This window comes from Thermobia domestica, chromosome 6, assembly GCF_964235325.1.
Source record: "Thermobia domestica chromosome 6, izTheDome1.hap1.1, whole genome shotgun sequence".
Classification (NCBI taxonomy): Eukaryota; Metazoa; Arthropoda; class Insecta; order Zygentoma; family Lepismatidae; genus Thermobia; species Thermobia domestica.
Window position 1 is genome coordinate 89461577 of NC_137459.1, and position 16432 is coordinate 89478008.

Here is a 16432-nt window from a genome sequence, read left to right on the forward strand (position 1 = left end):
GGTACGATATTTTTCAGTTTAAAACCCACCAGTTATTCGCGGCTTCCTAATGTAGGGAATTCCCCGTGTAGATCTGAACTGTGAGTCTCTAGTGATTCTGTGACAAAACATTTGTCAGTGATTCCATGCGATTTTACTAAAGCTCTTTCGTCTCACAAGCAATGTGCAGAACAAGGCACGATCAGATCCGACTCAAACTTCGCCCAGAGAACACATAATAGAAAAGAAGAAAAAATGCCAAATTGGGGCTGCCCCCATAAAGAAACACCGGAGATATGCTCCGCAACATAACGCACCACGCGACAATATGATATAAGGTAAACATCGCAAGATACCAGTTTATGTTGGAAACAGAAAGGATGGGCAGCACCAGGATATCAAGATATTTGACATGTTATAACACTGACTTGGCGGCCATCTTGAAAGCCGCCATCTTGGATATAGCGTAAGGTATTGAAATGAGAAGCGGGGTGTATGATATATCAATGTAAGGTAAAATGCAAAAGGAAAACCAATGATGTAACCGCGAAAAACATATGTATGATGGTATGGACGGGACGAAGTGTAGAAGATTCGGGCAAAACAAACGTGTATTCGAAGGTCAGAATAATAGGCCAAGACCCCACGATAAATGGTACGCGACAAGTAACTGCAACAGTGTCTGTGCATGGAAGTACTTCGTCCCATCCATACCATCATGCATATGTTTTTTGCGGTTACATCATTGGTTTTCCTTTTGCATTTTACCTTACATTGATATATCATACACCCCGCTTCTCATTTCAATACCTTACGCTATATCCAAGATGGCGGCTTTCAAGATGGCCGCCAAGTCAGTGTTATAGCATATCAAATATCTTGATATCCTGGTGCTGCCCATCCTTTCCGTTTCCGACATAAACGGGTATCTTGAGACGTTTACCTTATATCATATTGTCGCGTGGTGCGTTATGTTGCGGAGCATATCTCCGGTGTTTCTGGATGGGGGCAGCTCTAATTTGGCATTTTTTCTTCTTTTCTATTATATGTTCTCTGGGCGAAGTTTGAGTCGGATCTGATCGTGCCTTGTTCTGTACGTTGCTTGTCAGCCACAGCGAACCCATGATATGCCTCACTGATCTACCAGGTGCCAACGGCCTCCTCTATGGGCAAATGAGTGGGCGGATGTCATGGCCTCCTCTTGTCCTTAGGAGAGGAAACTGTTCTAAAAGACGAGGGACAAAAGTGGTTCAATGGAATGGGAAAAAAAAATAAAATGAAATCTTTGAGTTTTACGTCCCACGGATATGCCGGTTAGGCTAAAGAAGACGGTGATGATGAGTAATGAATGAAATGGTGGAATGAAGAGAGTGGGGGAAACAGGAGAACCCCGAGAAAACCCACGCATACAGTGTTTGTCCACCACAATTCAATGGAATGGAGACGTGGTGGGAAGAAATTGGGAATACTGCCGCTTTATTTTATTTATTCATTTTCATGAGGGACGAAGGGGAATAATAAATACAATGATGGTTCTTCTTGATTTAAAATATCCCACTTTTGGATCTCCGCATGGGGTAAGGGCTACTCCGCAATTAATCATCGGAGGAGAAAATAATCATTTCAGCATAGGAACCTGGATCGTACAAACTTTACGACGTGCGGGTTAACTTGAAATTTTAAATTGGAAATGGATAATTGTAAAGAAACATAGTGAGCATGAGTGAAAATGAGATGGTACGAAAAAGGTGAGATAGTATCGGAAAATTACGCAATATTCTATTTGAGGTAAGGCCGAGAATGGTTGCACGATAGCTATGGGGAAAGAAATAGCATGAAGCATAACTAAAGTGGAATGCTGCAGTGAACGCTTGTCATTTGTAAAGCTAAGTGCAGAACCAGTAAGTATTGTGAAAATATTAGTGTATATGCCAACAACAAACTATGATGACAATGAAGTAGAAGTAATATATGACGAGCTTAGTGGCATATTGAATCAAAACGCAATATTTCCACTATCTAGTCTTTGAAAGTATACCACCATATATCAAACATTACTAACACTCAGAGCTGATACGAGAGAAAAACAATGTAAATATGTTCGTATGCTCAGAACACTATTTCGTGTGAGATTGTTAAAAATAAAATATTAAGTTTTGAAGTAATAAGACATGTAATACTATATATATCCAAAAATTAAATTACATTTTTTTTTTCATTTTTTTCTTTAAATTGATACGGGAAAACGAAAATTATTCTTGAATTCAGCAGACAAAAATCAGAATCATTTATTACTTCTCAGCAAAGAAGTGTTTAACAGTGTAATTTCATGTTGTATATATTGTTTTTGTACTCCGTACGCCCCGCATTGCGTGGGGGACACTGAGACTAAGGGGGCCCGAAAACGTTCACCGGTTACTGAAAAAAGTGTACTCATAGAAGAGGCCCAATTTATTACTTTTGCTAGGGGCCTAACTAAAATGTTGCTCCAGTGGTATGAAGTGTCTTGCCGATGATTGTACAGAACATGATAATTCAAGAAGACTCAAAATTCTATTAAATTTCGAAATGTCAAACATAATTTGGAAGTAAATAGTGAATTCTAGTTATCTAAATCGATGATAATGCAGTTAGTATTTGTGAAATAAATTAATTGTTTTTGTATATACAAAGTTTTTTGTTATGCTTATTGGCAGTGAAACATAGATGAATTCGAGCATAAACAGACATTCACAAACACTATATATTTGATTGGATTTTGAGTTCCGTGTCCCTTTCAGTGGCGAAACAATATGAGACGTCGACATACAAGTTAACGTTGGGTTCGAGGCACATGAGCTTTCACCGGGAATCAAACACGGGTGTCCAGCGCCAAAGGCGCGTAGACAAACCATTTAGTCACGAGGGAGCTCACAAATGAAATATGGAAGTTCTACGTCCCATGTTCATGCCCTTGAAGCTAAAAGAGAGGGATAATTTTCACGTAACTATGTGAAATGAAATAATTGGTGAATTTAGAATGTAGGAGGAAACTAAAAAAATGCAAAGGAAACGATTTTAACCATCATAAATTCACGTGGATTGAGATAGAACTAGAGATGCAAAAAAGCCGGCTTTTTTGAATCGATAGTTTTTTTCACATAAAAAGCCGTTTTTTTTGGAAAAAAAACCCGAGAATTTTGGAAATTTTGGCTTTTTTTCATTTTCATGATTTTTTCTATCCAAATAGCTTTGTTATAGTATATTCTATAGTTAGATAAGATTTCCACGACCTGAATGCCATATTTAGCTCTGTAATTCACCATCAAGATGGATGGAGCACATATTTTACGAATTAAAGCTAACATGAAGAATGTAGTATTTGAGGGCAATTTTACAGGTTATTTAACTTTATTTTAACTTTTGAGTTATCGACATTTGTTTCCTTCTCTAGATCATTTTAGTTTGTCATCCGTGTTTCATTTCTAAGAGCTTAGTACTCCAGCTTCTAGCACGAAAGTTAAACTTACGTTTTTCTATATATCCGTCAAAGCATACGTTTTTCAATATGTCCGTCAAACCGTATTTCCACATTTCTGTTATACTGTAGTTGTGCAATGAGTTAGCAATAATTTTCCAGATACAACCTTGAATACCAATTTATACAAATAATCAATAGCGGATTTAGAAAAGTACTTTGGGAGGGGTTTCTCTGATTGTTTCGTTTTCTAAAAAGTCCTAATTTTATTTGGGAGCAGCTTGAAGTTTATGAGTACAGGCATAACTAATATTTCGTTTCGTTTATATGTTTAGCAATAATCTTCCGGATACAACCTTGAAGATCATTTTATACTGAGAATCAGTGGCGAATTTAAAAAAGTGTTTTGGGAGGGGTTTTCTTACTACTAATGTTTAGTTTTTCTAAACATTCGTAATTTTTATTTGACGGGAGCTTAAAGTTTATGAGTAAAGGCATAACTAATAGATATTTCGTTCGTTTTAGACATTCCACAACTTTGGAGAACAGGCTTCAGTCCGAAAGACCGATCCTCTAACCTTCGCAAAACCATCACTGCTGGTAATTAGTAATAATAACGATTTAAAAACAATAAGAAAGGAAGTCGGCCAACTCCTACACTCCTAGTAGGCCAGTACACGCACTATTTCTACATTCTCAGATGGAATGAAGGAAGGCTTTGTCAGAATGGTCGAATGCTGGGTTGAATCCCGGACTTCCCGATAGAAGCGCAAAAGCCAACCACTCAGTCACGTTTGTTGTGCAGTTGTAGTTAGCTTAACTTAAATATAGTCCATAGTCTTTTTTTTTTTTTTTTTTTGTTCCGTAATGATATGTTGAATCCCTCTTGTTAAAAATTCAGAAAACTTGAGGCCTGGGTAAACTGTGATGGTGGTCAAGGGCGCCCATATTGTGGTTTCCAAGGAGGGGCAAGTATAAGCGACGTTTCAAAAATAGTTTCAAATTTTGCTGTAACTAATGTAAAAATCCTATTGGATTTTCAATATTCTGAAGTACATTTTCCTCTAGGGGGCAAGCGCCCCCTTAACCCCCCTGATGGGCGCCCTTGATGGTAGTTATAAAAAGCTTGACTGTAGAATTTCAAGAATATACAGAACCATGTGCAGCCTTTAATTGTATCATACAAATCTAAGTATTTCTCTTATGTTTTATTTTAATTTTATTTTCTTTCAAAAAGAGGGTATGGAATATTTTGAAGTAAGAATACTACATACAATTTTGCTAGTTATTTGTGTATTTTTTGAAAGAAGTTTTTACTCTTAGGGTTGGCTCGTTTACACCAGCTGTTTTTTTTCAATAACTGGTTTAAACTAAAAAAAAATAAAAGAACAAAAATGCGAATCGTGTGATCTTCATGGTGACGTTTCACATGTCAAACCATCTGCATTAGTCTTATTTCCTTTTCACCTTTTAATCAAGGTGTCCCATGTTCAATTCTCGGTCGAACCACAACCCTTCTTTCATGTGTAAACCAAGTACTCTTTCGGATGTCACTTTAAGCGAAAGTCTTCTCCTTGATAACCTCGGTATTACGTAAGGATGTTAAGCCTAAACATACAAAACGAAACCAAATTGTATATTTCTGCATGCCTGTTGTTTTATAAAGAAGCGAAGGTTGCTTAAATATATTGATTAAAATTGGTAAAATTTATCGATTGCCTACTTAGCTTCCAACATTAGATTGGATTGGACTTTCAATGATACCTACATACTAAATTTGTAATTTAATACCTCAGTTTTAGAAAAATAAACACACTGCTGAACAAGACTGCACTTATTTAATATAAAAACACATTTACACGTGACGTTTCGAACTTCTATCCAAGATCCTCATCAGACGTGAGTGTACGTCTGATGAGGATCTTGGATAGAAGATCGAAACGTCACGTGTAAATGTGTTTTTATATTAAATAAGTGCAGTCTTGTTCAGCAGTGTTTTATTTTTCTGATTTTATTCGTAAGACGTTGACTATGATTGTGTGTCACTCAGTTTTAGCGTACTGATTATAATACGTTGACCTTCAAATTTTACATTCTAATTAAATTTTACAGGATTTTCCCGTTATTGTTTTACATTTAAAAGAATGCCGGTAATTTCCCGATGGCTAGGGCGGGAGTTTCTCAATTTAAGAAATTTACTGGCCGGACTTCTTTAAGCTTATGGGACCTCTTCCAGCATAACCCCGTTGTTGAATAATAACACCAAGGCGAAACAAACTTATTTCTGTGAATATGTAATATAAATACATAAAGCAAAATATCTAAATCAAAAAACCTGGTTTAAACCCCAAAAAAGCCTGGTTTAAACTGCCCCCCCCCCAAAACGGGTTTTTGGCATTTTCAGAAACAACCATGGTTCTTGCCAACTCTGCTTACTTTTGTATATAGGAGGTTAAAATGTGTTTATTATATACATTGGTTAATCCTTTGGAATTCATAATGTAAAAGTGTTGAAGTAAAATTGTTTAAAATATCTTTTCGAAATTCGTGGTTTACTTTCGAGGTTTTATATTATTATCGGCATCAACCACTAGTTAAATGACTTTCTGTGTTATAGAGAAGCGAAACAAAGTCTGCTTTATCGATTTAAAGCAGAATTTTGAAAAAAGCCCAAAATTTCCCAAGCAAAAAAGCAAAGCAGAAAAAACCGAGTTTTTTTCCCAAAAAAGCCGTTTTTTTCCGAGCCCTTGCATCTCTAGATAGAACCAGTTCACACCAGAGGTGAGCACTCAAACACTAAACAACTGTTTCCAATATAAAATTATAAAGAAAAAAAAACATTGTACGGTATTTTGTTTAATTGTACCTCAAATTGTCTTGTACGAATGTTACGTGTATTTATAGTAAAATAAAATATGTAAAATAAGTAAAATAAAAATCGAAATCGAGTATATTGGTGCTGGTATGTATCTTGTGGAAATAAAAGGCTGGAGACGACGTGTTTACATATCCCACATTCCAACAGCGGGAATCCTCCACCCACTCTGCCCCTAAACCCACAGGAAGCCGTAGAACTGCTGATAGGTTTATTATTATTGCTATTCCATGTTTGTAATGTGAGGGAGTTGGTCAATTCTACTGGGAGTAGACGAATGCTCAGCACGACTCAGCCAAGTCTAGGACGGTTTCAACACCTGCTGCTTCCAACATTTTTTTTCAGTCGCTAGTTTGCGAAGTAGGAAAGGTTAAGTTACCATTTTTTCTTTTTATCAAGACTACCGACTCAAAATCACGAAGGTGTCCTTTCCATGATGTGATGAATTCTTAAGTAACGAACACACAATTTCTTTCCGGATAGAGTAGAGTAAACTTTGCGGAAGTCTTAACCGCTACATATTCTGACGGTCGTCTGCGTTTAAGCTTTGCCGACGCATAAATCAAACGGGTCAAACCATGAAACTGCCCAGAAATCGTTTTATCAGGGTCTGGTGTTCGACCAGCACACACACACACAAGGAAAGAAAGAACAGAAATGATTTACGACCGATTACACGCCAAGACTAACTTTATGGAGAGTCTTGGAAATGAAATGGATTTTCTACACCCAACGTAAAATGTACGAGGTTCGACTCCCCCTTTAACTAAAAAAGACAGAAAGAAAGAAAGGTATTGTGTCGTCTTAAATACTTTTTGCTTTTAAATAGTCTCAGGCGTATCGTAAAATTTCAAATTGCATTCAGCAGGCCAACGAAATGAATTCCTTTAGTTAACAGATCACTGTTCACTTCACATATTCAGGGATATCTTAGGCGTCCAACCCAGAAAATGACATCGTAAAGGTTTAAATGTTTCCTCTGTTCACACTGATATTTCCTCAGGAAGAATATGAAGCTTTTTTTTGTTTCTTTCTTTTATTTTTTTCTTTCTTTCGTTCTTTTTTCTTTTTTTCAAAAGTATCGCAAGGAAATGTTTATCACAGCTTTCGTTTGGGTGTAATACATTGCAGTTGGTAGGTGGTTGAAGATAAGGAATCTAATAAAAGTCCTGTAGTTAGAACCAGAAGCATCGTTCCAATTCAAATATTTATAAGCATGATCTGCACTTCACAAAAATACGAAAATGTTTATTATTGCTGTTGCTGTGATCAATTATGAAACTCAGAGAATAAATATTCTGTACAATTTTACGGTCCTTTTAAATAATGGACACGAGAACAATTATAAATTTGTTGGCTGTATATAGTAATTTGTAGATGTTAGTACTAATAAAAGATACACCATCTTACAATTTTTATTAATGTTCGTACTCAAAATGTTTGTGTATATGTTCAAATAGTGTCTTCAAATTTTGAATTTTTATTTCTGTGGGAAGACGTGGAATACAAGGATAGTTCTAAAGATGTGGAAATTATGCGACTTACACATGAGTATAGTTCGTTTCTTCAAACGAAGTGTAGTTCATATATAAAGAATGCCGTTTTCTACATGTGGTGGTTCGTGTCATAAATAAGTCATATTCCGAGGGATCTTGCGAAACACATCCCCGATAAGAAAATGGTCAAACAGAACCCTCAATTCAAACAAATAACAATCGCTTGACAAATCCACGTGAACTCTTAGTTGCCACAGTTACAAATACTATCACTTAAGTTACTGCTCCATTCTCTGCTCCCAAGACCAGATTCCTTATTCTTACATTGCCTGACATCTGTTTCATATTTGCCATAATATTAGGAAGAATGAAGAGACATAGTGGGTGCTAAGACGTTGCAACCCTGCAAATGCGGTCAAAAGAGGGATGGAGGGAGTAAAGGATACTGTTGTAAAATTCAGCACGGGAACTTCAAAGATTTTGCCGAACTGCACTCCTATTGAGTGAACACACTATAGACTTCCAAACTATGGAAATTCAAAACTTAGACTTCAAGTAAATCAACCATAACTACTGGTTGAAATAGATTAATAAGACCAAAGATAGATCCTGTTCCTCGGATGGTGAATCCATATCAGAAAGCTATTAATTCATATTCCTTGCTACTTTTGTTCTATGGTGATGAAGGTTTACACCTGAAATCGTTAACTTGCACTATTCGAAGTTTGATTATATAATTAGGGGATGAGGTGGAACATACTATTGGGACTCTGAATCAATTGCAAAAAATCGCTTCTCGATATGTCTTAGTTTTGCTCTATGGGTATCATCAATGAAATCAGAAGTACTAGTAAATTCTACCACTGTTCTATGGATATCAGTATTGAAACCAGAAGTAGTACTAAATTCAACCATTTCCGGGTTTTATAGAGTATTAAGGGTTGTAATTATATATATATACGCTGAATATGTTACAAAATTCGTATCTCAATATACGTAACCGTCTTTGCTCTGTAGAAATCAGTACTGAAATCGTAAGCAATAGTAAATTTGAACTAGTAAATTTCTCCTTTTTTCGTATACTGTTGCGTATAGAGATGCTGAATCGCTTTTCGCTATCTGCTAACGTTTCCGTTCTATGTCGATAAACGTTGAAACCGGAAATGGTTAATCTGAGTCACCTCTGTTTTCAATAGAGGGTCAACGGGGGAGATGAAACCTTTTCTAGGAACGCTGAATCGATTGAAGGAAACATTTCAATATATCGTATCATCTTACTATCTTCGCTCTTTTATCTGTCGACAGATGGACCGACGGAGATAGTCGTTCTATAAGATTTCTATTACTTAGTAGCACAGTTTGGAAGTCTAAAAGTTAAAATAAATGTGGGTTGTATTTCTTCCTGGATACAAAAACTTACAAACTCATAGAAATGAAGTATTTGTTACTAAGCAAGTTGCATGAAAAAAAAATAAATGGGATGAGTAGTTTTGGTTTGATTAAAACTGGAACAGTGAGCTAGATTGCCGGTGGGAGTACATATGTTCCGGATTTCACGTTTAATTTTCATAGCTCTAGGTCTCGTATAACATCGATGCTGAAATGGGACGTCAAACTCTCAACAAATTAACAAGCAGTTCATGGTTTGCAATTATTCTCTGTTTGTGAATGTGAATGATTTTTTTTCCTGTATATAAGCACAACATTGATTTAAGTGTGAATTACGTCACACTATTCCCATATGTTTAGCAAATAACCCCAGGTGTTATTGTGGCCAATATCTTGCGTTCTCCCATCTGTACTTTCTCGGACAAATATAAGAAAACGCTGAAACATAAATTTAGTTATTTTAAACAAAAAGTCCAAATGTCAAATTATATGACTAACGTTAAGAGCTTCAGATATATGGTCATCTTATTATAATAGGCCTAATTGTAATCCTCGTACTGTTTTTCTCAATCATTTTCTTCCCTTCTGGAACAAATATCAAGAAACACTAAACACATGTCTTGTTATTTTAAATGAAATGTCCAAATATACAATTTAATGTCTTTAAAACGGATCATTGATCCTTTCAGAAATCAATGTGTAGGCCTACTTTTAATATTCAGTTATACCTTCGCAACACACACACATAAACACACACACATACACACACACACACACACACACATATATATATATATATATATATATATATATATATATATATATATATATATATATATATATATATAAAAGATCATCACAAATTAAAATCATTCTAACTCCACCAAGGCAGGTCAGTAATCTATGTCGTCATTGGCGATCCTGTCTGATGATATCAATGTTGTAGTAGACAAAGTCTTTAAAACAGGATTTTCAACGATGGACAGTTCGGCCAAAGCTCTTCCCGTTGCACTGGTAACTGCACTTCTATTTCCGATTACAATAGGCAGGATCCGAAATTCTTTGTTAACGTTGAATACTCATTCTAGCTTTATAAATGCTTCTATATTTTCTCCTGTCAAGGAATGTATCTTCTTTAACTATTACTGTTACGTCGGCCAGATTTTAAAAGTCTCTACTATGAGATTAGTTTCACTACCTCATCCTTAAGTGTGACCGAGTTCCCTTTAACGACCTTGTATCCGTTCTTATCACATTCAATTTCATTTAGCCTAACGATGTTTTTGTGCCTATAAATATCTTCAAGCTTACGCACAAAGCATTCGCCTAATATATGTCCTAAAGTTCCATTTTTTTGTAGCAACATTTACAACATGTCAAGTCACTGACTATTTTATCTCTAGCTTTAGCGTGTAGATGAAACAATTGTCCGACATAAGGTCGTCTCCAAAGGCGAAAGCATTCGAAACGGCTGATCTCGTAAAATAATTGCCACCTTTCCTTTGTTAAATTTGTTCTGTCCACTTTTCAAATGTGTGACTCTTCTCCTGATTCTTCATTTTCACCAATTTTTCTAAAGTAATTCTACCATGAATTCTAAGTTCTTATCCTTTCTTTTTTTTTAGCTGATCCTCTAATTCTTCCCTGATGGCAAGGTATTTGGCGGTACAATTTTCATTTTCTATTAATCTCAAGCACATCCTATACCTAGTACTCGCGCCGAGTCGTGAAGCTTGACCTAGATCTACCGATTTCACCATCCAATAGAACGCGAGGCTGTGTTCCGGTCGCCAACCCCACACATCAAATTTTGTCAGTGTCTTCTCTCGCTCTACACGGAAAACATCTCCCGAGAGTACAGTGTTGTCAGATTGGCGTCAAGTTCCGTTTTGTTAATTCTTTTTTGTTGCGTTATGTTTTCGTTGTTACTATTTGTGTTATTGTTACCATTTTAGACTAGTTGTTACAGTAGTTATTGTTATGCAGTGTTATTATTGGTAATGTTTAAATGCTTTTTTTATATACTCGTTTACTATGTCTTCTTCAAAGTTTGGAAATATAGTTGGTGAATTTCAGCCCTTTGACGTTTCCCCAAGTGTGCGCTCGTGAAGCGGCTCCACGAATTGTACCGAAGTTTTCCGATGTGTTGCAAAATATTTCTCTGATTGGTTTAGAGCCCAAGCTTCACGACTCGGCGCAAGTACTATTGCAATTCCTCCCCTGACCCTCCTTGTTTGTGGTATAGCGATCCCACCACATCTTCTGGTGTAGACGAAGTTGTTAATGACAGAAGCTAGCAGGTGAAAGGTCTTCTTCACAAAACATCTATTTCATCAATTGGTTCCAACGTAATTATTCCTAGTTCAGCAGTAACTCAAAGGAAATAAAATCTTTACAATAGGTATGTAGAGAGTAGATGGGCCTTTTGCCTTGACTTCGATTATAGACGAGATCACTCTATGAGATAAGCTAACTTCTCATTCTTGATTAGTGTTGCACCGATGCAAGTGCGCCGATGCACTTATGCACTTATGCAAGTGCGCCGATCAGATGGTGGTCGATCTCGAAACCTCTAACAGCCTCAAGTCTTCACAGTAGTTCGTATGCTGTGCTAGTATGAGGAATGTAAACTTGCGCTATGTGTATGTGAAATTTGTCCTATTAATATGTTTGTAAGTATTTGTACAATTGGGGAGACTTTCTGCAAAAATAAGTTAGCTAAAATTCTACCGTTTTCAATATTTACTATTTCTCTCTCCTCCCCGACAAACAGCTCAAGCGATTACTTCATAAAGAAGTTAGCTATCCTTATTAATTTTCAAAATATCAACTGTTGTAGTTGGCTGCACCGTTTGACCTGGAATTAAAATTGAACTTTAAAACATATTTTCCAAAACCAAACACTAAAAATGGAACTGACTCCTTACTGCAGCAAGGTCTGTGTTTTATACGTGTACAAACTTGTAAATCAGCTGTTACACACAAGCGTATACACATACATACAGGGATGTCCTAACATGCATGCGCAATGCTGAAATCTTCCTACTCTATTCATATCGTAAACCGATTACTCACTATATAATTCGGTTCCACCTACCAACCCTTCAACATGTAAGCAGTGCCAACATGCTAACCCGGGTCACATTTTCACATGGTGCTTACATGCGCACGATCCGTTACCGTCTAAGTAACACTTGCAACGATACATACGTCCGAAAATGTAAAGCAATCCCAGAGATCAATTAGCCTCAACAAGAAGAGCAGAAAAGCCTTCTAGTGGTAGGCACAATAACCAAATTTTCGGTTCTTACAAAACACAAAACCAGTTTTTGTGAACCGTCAAAAATCCAGATTTCCAAAATTGGCTTTGGTTTTAAAACCAGTTTGGTTTTGGAGAAAAAAATTTTTTTTTTCTAGAAGCGCTTTCCGTTTTTGATAAAAGCTGGTTTTGTCCATCCTAAAGTTCTTCCCAATTTACACCTGAGGAAATATTCCTTCTTATTTCCAGAAATACCAGGTTCTGAGATCAAAAGAGATCCTACTTTCCTTCGTCCAACTTCACTTTTTTTCACAACTCAACTCCTGGTAAATTTAGTAGGCAGTGAATTACAACTTATCTTACTCTTCTGAAATGCCATCCTATCCGTAACTTTCCTACCATATCATCATGTTTCAGATGCAATGCTGACAATATGCATCATCCACACATACGACAAGTCAGATGATTCCATGCCAACATAGCTCCTTGTTCTACCTAACTTCCTCTTTGACTGTATTTTTTTGTTGTTGAGTATAAACAGTACTATCTCTGCATTGTAGAAGCAACGATGCAGTCTGTAGCCGTATAAGGAAAGTAAAGCAGCGAGTCCAAGGGTTTCACTAGATTAACCAAATCCTAATCCTTCCTGCCGCTTCTAAAAATAATTGTAAACTGTACGACTTTATATCTACATCTGTTACAGCAACTCCCATTGAAGACTTAAGACAAAGTGTCCGGCAGGAATCACTTGCAGTATGACCTACGTGATTGAGGTAACAGACTACAAATTCTTGTTTTATGAAAGGAATATCAAGTTCCCTCACTTCCTAGATACAATGCAAGAACAGTTAACCGCTTCACTACACATGCACAAGACTCCAACATTGAACCCTTTATCAACAACGCCTGACATCACGTCATGCACAACGCACCACGGACCGTTCGAGTGACGTCCATTCTTGTAATGCTAAAAAGAGTAAATCAATTCCTCAAGAACTCCCAAGTAAACATTAAGTGTTTTGTTTTTCAACTTTTGCCTGTTAACACTTTGTCAGAGAATTCCCAAGCATCTCAAGAGAGGATATTTAGACCGAACAACGCCATCGCTACAATCTTTGAGAACCAAATCAAGCAGAGATCCTAACTAGGACTAAAATCTTTCATTCGGGCTTAGACATTGCCGTTGCAATTGAGTAAACATTTAGGGATGGGCACGAGCAAGTTCGAGCGAGTTTTCTTTGAAACTCGACTCGACTTAAAACTTGACTAGCATTTGGGCTGAATTTCGGCTCGAGTCTAGTCAATTCGAGCTAAACCCTGTGTGTAGTTCCAAGTATTCTTTTCAAGTATCCTACCTAGATAATATAATTATCAATGATACTACTTCTATTATTATTATTATTATTATTATTATTATTATTATTATTATTATTATTATTATTATTATTATTATTATTATTATTATTATTATTATTATTATTACAACACTATGTATAACCATGAACGGTAGACGGTTTGAATCTGAATACTGAAAACTAGTTGACTGTGGGTCTTTGAAAAGTTTTCAGGAGGCAAGGACATCGTACACAAGGTTCTGGGATTGAGTTCAGGAGGAGTAAGTATTCGGGCACGAACCAAAAGTTGTTGAAAGTCATTGGGCGCCTGCCAAAGGTGTTCAATATTCCTCGGCCCGGGTGTATGGTTGTCAACGGCTGAAGCGGCTCGGCTCACATCTCATTAACTATCGAGCCGAACAGACAAGTGACCGAACCAACAGCTCACCTAATAGAGTTGGCTTGAACCGATGCTCATCCGAGCCGACCGGAACCGAGCTGATTGCTCACTCAACCGAACCAGTTCGAGCCATCGACTCAGCTGAGCTGAGTCGAACCGAGCCGATAGACTAATTTCAACGGAGCTGGCTAGAGTCGAGTGCTGAGTCTGTGGCTCATCCCAACATAGCCGCCTAGAGCCATCGAGTCAACTAAGCCGAGTCGATGGCTTGTTCCAATCGAGTCGGCTCGAGCAGCTCGCTAGTTGAACCGAGCCGAGCCGGTTGACACAACTACCGGGTTGGGCTTCTGCTTGAGCTCAAAAATTCGGCCGTGCAAATCTCAGCCTTAATGGTAAGAACTACATACTTATACTGGTGCTCATGACATTTGACACACTAAAAGTATCCCACAAGATACACTAAAAGTACGAGACGAGAAGCACCTCTGTCGTGAGCAACACTAAAAATATTCCAAATTCCTGTCTACATTTCTCGCGGCTTTTCTTTTGTCCAGTCTAACCAGGCCATGATTTCTAAACGAGTTAAATCGAGCTGAACGAGCGAGCCATTTATTAAACTCGGCTCGACTCGAAACTCGACCTCAAAACAGTGACTCGACTCGGAACTCGATTCGAGAAAATTACCTTTGACTCGACTCGAAACTTGAGTAGAATTTGAGTTGAGTCGAGTCGAGTTATAGCTCGACTCTTGCGCATTTTTTAGCAAAAACTGGATAATTTTATAGAAGTTATAAATCAAATTATATATATGCATAAATCTTCACATGAAGTTGCCATTTCACTAACAGTGTTTCCATTAATCTTTCTTGATATCAACCCCAAGCAACAGATTGATTTCCTAAACATTAAGAAAGTGTCCGCTGCATTTCCATAAAATCGGATTAACTTTACGAAAGTTAGAGTGGAACATACAGACGGACAAATAATACAGAAGCAGACACGCAAATACATGTTGAGTCAAACAGTACAGGACTGGGTACACTTGTTTCAATTACTGCAGTATATTAATATAGTTATAGTTAATAATATAATCGAAAATAAATGTCTCCACACTAGATTGGCATCAAGTTCAAGGCAATAAGATGAAACGCTACCGCAATATCAAAGAAATAGACCTCCCCTTATACACACACACTCCCACAGAGTTGGAAAATAATCAGCAGAATTACTTGCATCACTTTGATGATGTTCCATTGTTGTGAAAATGTTGCTTCCTAAATTAAAGCTTTATATATATATATATATAACAGAAGCCATACTTTTCTTAGAAAAAAGAACTCGTAATATCTTTGTTGTGCCAATTAATGAACATTCGGAACGCTCCGATCTGAGAAACCGTAACAAAGGGGCTTTCAAACATTTCTGTAGTATAGAGTCACAATAGTGTGGGATGTTACATCTTACGTAAGGCTTAAGATGAAAATATTGTAGCTACGTATATGGATACATATATAAAACAAGAGGGGAAAAGAAGGGGTCGGACTGAAAATAGAGAAGAGACGAACATATATATATTCTTTAAAAAAAGATCAAACTCACTTCTTTGTTTTCGATTTTCGGATTGTCTGGCGGGATGGAACACTCGGATTATTTCTCTTCCTCGTTGGTATACCTTTACGTTAATTTTAAACAAGAAAAAAAATCTTGTCTTTCAAGTGAAAGAACCTTTCATCTAGCCACTGAAATTCTCTGGCGTATTTCATCTTGCCTGGGATTTACGAACAGAACGCTGAAAAAAATGAAAAAGGAAGAAAAACATCGCAAGCGAATAAGTCAAGCGGCCATTTTCTACGTACAGTCATTTTGGACGTCTTCTCCTTTTAAAAACCCGTTCCTCTTTATCTCATTTTTTTTTCTTCGTTCTTTACAAGGTGCTTCTTAAAGGGTTTCTTTACTTTGACATAACTTTGCGTAAAGATTCTCCCATCTACAATTGGCATTGTTCAAATAGTCCGTTGGCCCTTTGATCCTGTGTTCTAATTAGCCTACCCGGGTCTTCGACAGACCGTACAGCTCAAATAGCTACTTTCTCCTTTTCTACAACTCTCTTGATTACCGGTGCAAAAATGTTGCTGAAATTTTAGAGTGATAAACTCTGTTTTATATTATCTTTTTTCAACCACTTTCTTGAAATACAAACTTCACTTCATAATTTCGTAGTTTTTTCCCCCCTGTTCATCTAA